The sequence below is a fragment of the Mus pahari genome, chromosome 16 (genome assembly GCF_900095145.1).
Source record: "Mus pahari chromosome 16, PAHARI_EIJ_v1.1, whole genome shotgun sequence".
In the NCBI taxonomy this organism is placed as follows: Eukaryota; Metazoa; Chordata; class Mammalia; order Rodentia; family Muridae; genus Mus; species Mus pahari.
In genome coordinates this window covers 56,948,628-56,956,380 of record NC_034605.1, presented here as the reverse complement: position 1 = coordinate 56,956,380, position 7,753 = coordinate 56,948,628, and the positions used below count along the sequence as shown (strand labels likewise).

Sequence of the window (7,753 nt, the reverse complement as noted above, 5' to 3'; positions counted from 1 at the left end):
AGAGAGAGAGAGAGAGAGAGAGAGAGAGAGAGAGAGAGAGATTTGGGGCAAGGTCTTTCTTTGCTGAGGTGCTGGGAGGGTACCAGGGGTTGTTCAGCAGTGTCCCTGGCCTCTATAGTTAGATACTAGAGCATCCCTCCTGACATTGTGACATTCAAAGACCTGCAGTTGATGCAAAGATCCCCTGGACTATTAAATGGTCCTCAGTCAATCATCACCTTCCTTGCTGGCAGCTCTTGCAGAATCACTTAAGTATCTCATCCTGAGGTCTCCAGTACCACCTTAAGCCCTGCAGCCTGGGCCCAAGGGATCTTTCCAATCTATCTGGGCATTCCCTGTTAAGGATGGTGCCTTATGTCAGGGCCCTAGAGTCCAGCACAGAGACTATCACTCTGTGGTCATCCAGGAGCCATTTTATAGTCTGTGAAAGCTAGGGTGTCTCTTCTCACAGGGCTGTGGGATGGCTACTTAGATGCTGGAGAGCACGCAGAGCCCATCAGATAACTGTTGGCATTAATACTTTGTGGTTCCTTTTTCTCCCACGCCATTGCCACATGTGCATGTGTGCTTCTGTTGTGGCAAGAACACACATGCTAGCCATGTGAAGGAACTGGTGAGAAAAGACAGGGTAGGTAAGTCCCATAGTCCCTGCCCTCAGGGGTCCCCAGAGTCCTATAGTCCCTGCCCTCAGGGTTCTCCAGGGTCCCATAGTCCCTGCCTTCAGGGGTCCCCCGGGAGATGCATACTCATACGTAGGAAACACAGAAGATCCGTGCACGCCAGTTTATGAGAACTGGGACAGGTGGCGGTTGGAAGAACATAGGAAACAAGATGGTGACCAACTCAGTCTGGCAAACGTTGCTTCTGAGGACACTGTCTTCAGAGGCTCTGGAAGTCTCAAAGGTGGCATGCCCATTCACTGAACCACACCAGGAACACCTCTTTCCTTCACTCACTCCCTTCCTTCAGCAAGACCACAGCCCTGGAAGTCACAGAGGTCTCCGTGCTAATTAGAGAAGTAGTTACTCCTTGCAGAACATCGGGAAAGCCTTGGGACCAACCCTGCCACCATGGGCAAATGTTACTAACCTTCTTTTGATCCCTCCCCACTTTTTTTCTAGGCTTTTGTCTCAAATCCAGGGTCACGCCATGTCTGCAATGGATAAGGGTGTCCCCAACCCATTAAAACTGTTTTTAGTAAAAACCTGTCTGCCCCTATTGTTGGGCATTTAGACACTCTTTTGAGTTTTGGTAAAGGTCTTGGGGATTGCAGTTCTCCTCCCATCACTTCATGTGGATGGATGTACTCTTATTTTAAAACATTCTTTGGCAAAGAGCCTTTTTGGCTTGCTGAGACCCTTACCCCATTATCAGGGATTTCTTTCCCAAGGATGAACCAAATCCTTCTGATTGCAGCTTAATCCTGCTTTTACTTCCTTGGGGCGTTGGTGGAGTGGGACCACAGCTGGGTTTGTTTTCCCTAGGGACATGATGACTGGGAAGGCTTCTGGAGAGAGTGTCTCTAAAAGGAGTTTTTGTCAGATTGAATCTGTCACCAGATTTTTGTCTTCTGTCTTGTCCCTCCTATTCAGATGTCACTGTCAGTTGGATGACACGGACTGAGTCAATCCAGTTAGTACAAGTTAGCCATTAGGACAGAGGGAATGGGCCCGCCTCAGAACCCAGGGGAGCTGTCCAGGCTGGGACTAAATGGGGAGGGAGGGTCATCGGGACAGGGTGACACAGGGTGGAGTCAGCTGCAGAAGCGAGACAGTTCAATATCGCTTTCTGTGGGACACTAAGCAGTGACCTCCCTTCCTTCCTGAGCTTTAGAGGCAATGCTTGGTGAGGGTACCAGCTCTCACTGACAAGCATCAGTCATCTCCAGGAAGTGTGCAGCAAGTCTTCCCGTGTGGGACAAGGAGGGAACTATAGACGAGTCTATACTGGGAGCCAGTCTCTGCTGTGCATTTCATGGTCTTATTAAATAAGACCATTAAATGGCTGGGGCTAGCATGATACAAAGCAGGATCACCCCTGCAGTTGAGAAGATGGGAAGCCAAACTTCACAGCAGAGACTCTGGGAAATCCCTGTGAAGAACCTCGGTTTCTCTGTCTGCAATAGGGGGTTAACGATACCGGTCTCCAGAAGTACTATGATGACGACTTTAGTCTGAATTATAATACACCTAATGTGCCTGGTGCCAGGCCTGTCCACAAATGATATCTTTACTCTTTCCGGTTCTCCCCAAACCCAGCTCAGAGATCAGCTCCACAGTCCTGGATAACCTTCGGGGAAAGCAAACATGTTTATAGAAATTCATAACTCTCTCTTATAATTAAGAAAGCAGAGGCTTGGTTAAGACTCATCTGAGAGACGTCTCCTAAAAAAGCCACCTTGACATGTGTCTGAGGGGAGGGGTGGGGCTGCTAAGACTTGAACCTCCCCCCCCTCCTCCCCATTCCCTGGGCCCTGTTCTATGCTTCATGCTTAGCTACATATATGACCTCCAGACAAACAGTGCCAAGGCTCAGTAGACGCCAAAGTTAGTGTATGACAGTGACCAGTGGGAACACCTCCGCTCACGGGTGCTTTACTGCCCTGTGAGTGTCAGAGGGGGAAACAGGCTTTCAGGCTCAAGGTCACTGGGTTTCTCAAACCAGAGTCAAGGCCACTTCCGAACTTCCACTACCAGAGAACAGCTACCAGATGTCCCTGGTGTTCCAGATAGCAACCAGAACAGCTACCACAGTCCCTCCCAGTCTAGCGCAGGGAACTCCTCGCTTCCCAGCAGCCCAGGAATGGGGCAGCAGCCCAGGAGGACTTAGGCAAGGCGACCTATTCTTGAGAAACTAGACAGCCTCCTTCCTGTGAGCCTCAGACGCTCCCCTGGTGCTGGGGAGCCGAAAGTCTCTCCAAGCTCCCACACATACATCAGGCGAGCCACGCCACCGCCCAGAGGGCACAAAGCAAGCCTTTAAGTGCAAGAAGATTTTCAAATTCACCCTAGAGGGCACGGGAGTGTGAGGCTACCCTGGCGTCCCTCACATCCGCGGGATGAGGCAGCAAGCCCAGCTTATAACACCCTTTTGGGGTGGGTATGACCCCTGAGGGAGGAAATCTAGGTAGAGGCATCAGCCCAAGGTCAGGTGCTTCCTGTGCACAGCGCAGCCTGAGGTCGATCTGGGGACGGGGGTCGGCAGGAATCTGAAGCAAGCAGCCAAAGCGGCCACGCCACAGCCTGGTCTCCGCGCAACCCCACCCGCGTCCCCATCCCGAGGCGACGTCTGCCAGGAGGCGTCGGTCACCTCACCTTACCTGGTGCTGCTGCTGTGCGCCACCGGCTGTACCGGGTCGCTTAGGACTGCGCGCTTGCACTGGCTGGGGCAAGGATGGAGCTGGCAGTGTGCGCCTAGCACCCACTTCCTCGTCCCCGCCCCCAACTCGCTCCTCCTCATTCTGAAAGCCGCTCCTTTCCTCAGCGTTTTCTCCCATATTCATCCCCCCTCTTTTTTTCTTTCCCCTCTCCCTTTTCCCCCTCTTCCCCTTCTTCCTTCTGTCCCTCCCTTTCTTGTTCTCTCTTCCTCCCTCTCTTTTCCCCCTTCCCAACCCCTCTTTCCTTCTCTGGACACTTTCACCCCTCCCTCTTCTTTCCTCCCTTTCACATAGTCATCTGTCACGCCACGCCCCCCCCCCCCCACACACACACAGTGGCTACCTCCTGTCCTTATTCTGGGCAGCTCCCTGGCCTAGGACCCCTGCCCACCTGTGTGCACATTGATGGTGTGAGGGGAGATGCTCAGCTATGGCTCTCTCTAGTTTGAGAATGCTAGGCCAAAAATCTGATGAGCCCTTCACCTGAGTTCCACCAGGACCTGACCACTCCAAGAATGGCCAGGTGCGAGAGAAGAACCAGTTTTTCTGAGAAAATCCTGGAAGATCTTGGGATCTGGAAAGCCAGATTTGGGTAGATCTCAGTCAGCCCAGGGGTTCTGGTGGAAAGATCTGGGAGGGGAGTTGGGGCTTTGGAGGCAGGACAAATAAAAACTGGCCAGGTAGAATGATCCACCTCCTAGATGCTGAGCCAATGCAACCCGAGGCGGAGTGTCTGGTAGGAGGTGGTGTCTCAAATCAGTGCACAACCAAGCCCTCTTACTTCTCTGTGAAAAACTCCCTCCACATAGCAGATTCCCCTCAAGTACCCAGGGGCAGTTCCTCTGACCACCCGCTTCCCTAGCTGGGCTGCTTCCCCAGTGCCTAGCACAGCACCGTGGCCATTCTGCCTGTCTATTTCTCCTCTCCTGAAGTTTGTGGCAAGCACTAGGCAAATGTCTCTATTTGTGAGCCGGTTTCCTCCTCTGTGACCCTAAGAGGCATGCTCACCTCTGGGAGGCTTGGGTAGCAACAAATAAAGCCTTGGGCCAGGGTCATGAAAGGGACTCAGGGTGAGCTTTGTGCACACTCTGCTCACTAGGGACACACTCACCAGGATCCCTTGTGCCAAACCAGAGTCTGTTTCCAAGGTGGAGTTCTGGGCTCTTGCCGTTCACAAAGCATCTTAGGTCATCTCTAAAACGTGCAAGTTGATCACATGTCTCTGCTCTTGGGCGTTCAACCCTCCCACACTTTCTGCTTTAGTCACACACAAGTCTAGGCTCCTCCTGTCCCCAGTGATCTGTAAAGTTGCCCCTCTACAACAAGTGAAGTCACTGTCCACTTAGTGCCTCTCATGGCAAGAGCATGATGGTCTCCAGCTTGCATAGCTACTAATGTGTTGGTGGAAATGACTTTGGTGAGAACCTGCCCCAGCTCTTTTCCATTTACCGTGGGATGTCATTAGGGGAATGTTCTGGAAAAGGCTAGTCCATTACCTGAGTCCCCAGGGAACAAGCAATATTAGCGAGGGTTTAGCTTGCTGAAGGCCCTTACAGTTTCTGAGGTCAGCCGCCCTCCTTTAAGAAGAAAAAAGAGCCGGGCGTGGTGGCGCACGCCTGTAATCCCAGCACTCAGGAGGCAGAGGCAGGCAGATTTCTGAGTTTGAGGCCAGCCTGGTCTACAAAATGAGTTCCAGGACAGCCAGGGCTATACAGAGAAACCCTGTCTCNGAGGCCAGCCTGGTCTACAAAATGAGTTCCAGGACAGCCAGGGCTATACAGAGAAACCCTGTCTCGAAAAAACAAAAAACAACAACAAAAAGAAAAAGAAAAAAGAAAAAAAGGAAAAAAACCCATGAGTTTTTATTTTTGTGTATAGGAATGTCTTACTTGCATGTATAGTCTTCGCATCATGTGTGTGTGTGTGTGTGTGTATCTGGTGTCCATGGAGACCAGAAGAGGGTATTGGATAGCCTGGAACTGGAGTTACAGACGGCGGTGAGCCACTGTGCAGAGAGTAAGAGTCAAATCCAGGTCCTCAGGAAGAGCAGTTCTTAACTGCTGAGCCAATTCTTTAGATCCAAGTCATCTAATCAGGTTGGGTGGTCATGGTCTCTTCAGTACTGTACTGAGTCACACAGTCAGGCCGGTTCTAGCGTTTGGTGGTTAGGTTAAATGGACATTTCCAAATGATCGTGCCATTGGCCCAGGCTTCTATTCAGTGGGAGGTGGAGCGTATGCACTGCTGTAGGAATCTGGATCAAGGAGCTTAGCAGTTCGAGCTCTCCCTCCACAAGGCCCACAGTGCTCCAGCCATCCCACGATGCAGATGCCTAAGATGCTGAAGCGGTTAGAGGGTGATGCTCTTAGAGCCGACAGGCGAACATGAAGCACTCTCAGGCAAGAGTAACAGGAAAGCCACCAGTCGACCCACAGAAAGAGCAGCTCCTCGTGGTAGACAGCTGTGCTGTGTTTTGTCACATAGCAAGGAACAGCCGGATAGGTAGCCAGAGGGCACCAGTTCCTGTCTCTGGGGTCCTTTGCTTGTCTGTAAAGGCAGCATCATAGCCGTGCCTGCTGCCAAGAGCTTGAGCAAGGCCTACATCACCAGAAGAAAGGGAAGAGAAAGTCAGGTGCGATGTGCACGAATCCCGGGCTGGGAGGGTCAGGAGTTCAAGGTTATCCTTGGCTCCATAGTAAGATGGAGGCCAACCCAAACAGCATGAAACCCTTTCTCAAAAACAAACACTAAATAAATTAAAAGGAAATATTAAATTTGCGTATTTACTCAACAAATGTGTCCTGAAGCCTGTCGGGCACTAGTTCCATGCCAGGATATGGCAATGAACAAGATAGGAAAGGGTCTACTACACCACACAGAGCCAGCCATGCCAGGTAGTTCCACCGAAGGGAGTTAAGATAGGCAATAGGAGTAAGACTATCTGGCTCAGCTGTGTTTACCATCCCTGGCGTATGTGGCATCAGGACCGAGCTGGGCCCAATCACAGAGCATAGAGCATCTCTAGAGGAAGAAGTGTCTGAGGTAGGGACCCGTGTGGCCTTGACCAGTGAACAGGAAGAAGGCTGGTGTGGTGACCGGATGAGGGGCAGGGGTGCTGGTCAGGGATGGGTGAGTAAAGTGGACGAGTGTGGGTTACACTGTAGCAGAGTCACCGTGGCGGGGGGGGGGGGGGGGATGGGGGACCTACCCGCACTGGGAAGTTTGTTGCCATTCTCAACCAGCCAACTGCAACTTTTTCCAGCTCTGAAGATTCCCAGCTCCATCCCAGATGGGGAGACCTTTGGCGGAGGCGGCTCAGCCCTGTCAGTATAGGCGCTCTTGCTAATGGGAACCACATCTCCATTTTACAGGGGCTGTGGAGGTTGCCAGCCACCAAAAGATGTGTAAATACCATCTTCTTCCGGCACCCCTTGCCGGAAGAAACCTCTCATTCTGAGGAAACCTGTTGACAAAAATAGAAAGGGAAAGAAAAGGTGTCCCCCCCCCCCTTCGGTATGAGTAATCTCTGCTGAGTCTAAATGCTAGAAAATGAGAAAGAGGAAAAAGGCAGGGGGTTAGGAGGGGGCAAACACAACAATTCAAATATGGAATGGCAGGACGTGGTGATAACTTTTAATGGAGTCACCTGTGGCAAACCCCACTGAGAACCAAGTGGGATTGCCAGTGGTTCTTCCCTACGGTGGCTCGGGGTTTGTGTGGGGCTCCCAAGAGTGTGGTCCGAAGTGGGCAGGAGGTGCTGTTCATTATGCACTAAAAGTCTTGAGATGCGCTAAGGTCTCTGCTCCAGGTGTCCCTGGAGGAGGGAAGCCAGTTCCTGACCCCACAGTGCTGCTGTGGGGCCCAGACCTGGCCATTTCTCAGCATCTCTAAATTTGCACCTTGCTCAGATCTGTCACACAAGACAGGAGGGAGTGCCCGCTGTGTGTAAAGTCTGCTGTAAAGTTTATTTTATTTTATTTTTTTTCCCATAGGGTGCTGGGTTCTTTGCATACAGCATCTTAACTGATTCTCTTCAGAGCCCTGAAAGGTAAGCATTGACATTTCCTCCAGGTCTACAAGTGGGGAGTACAGAGGTAATAATAGCAGCTTCCTGGTTCTCATCTCTATCACTAGAGATTCATACAAAACACAGTCCTACTTTTAGGCTGTGCACGCTCCTAGTCCACTGTCTTTCTTGGCGAATTGACTGCTCTGAAAACTCAGGATAGGGAGTGATTCAGCCTGAGGTGGAGGGGGAGCCATGAGGTGACTTTTTAGAGCAGGTCTGCTCATGGATTGGGTGGAGGGATACGCCAAGGAACAGCTCAAAAAAGGTTCCAGAGCTATCTATCCTCAAAGACTTGGTCCCCATTGTCG

General features: G+C 51.4%; 1 protein-coding gene across 3 annotated transcripts in view; it reads right to left on the bottom strand.

Annotated features, from left to right (window-relative positions):
• The window catches only part of Hrh2 (histamine receptor H2), a 42,127-nt gene extending 38,739 nt beyond the window's left edge, over nt 1–3,388 (bottom strand). For all 3 annotated transcript variants that reach the window (XR_003845383.1, XM_021215983.2, XM_029547549.1), the window contains exon 1: nt 3,320–3,388. The gene's annotated coding sequence lies outside the window, so the exon portion shown is untranslated. The remainder of the gene's footprint in view (nt 1–3,319) is intronic.
• Nucleotides 3,389–7,753: the final 4,365 nt, after the last annotated feature.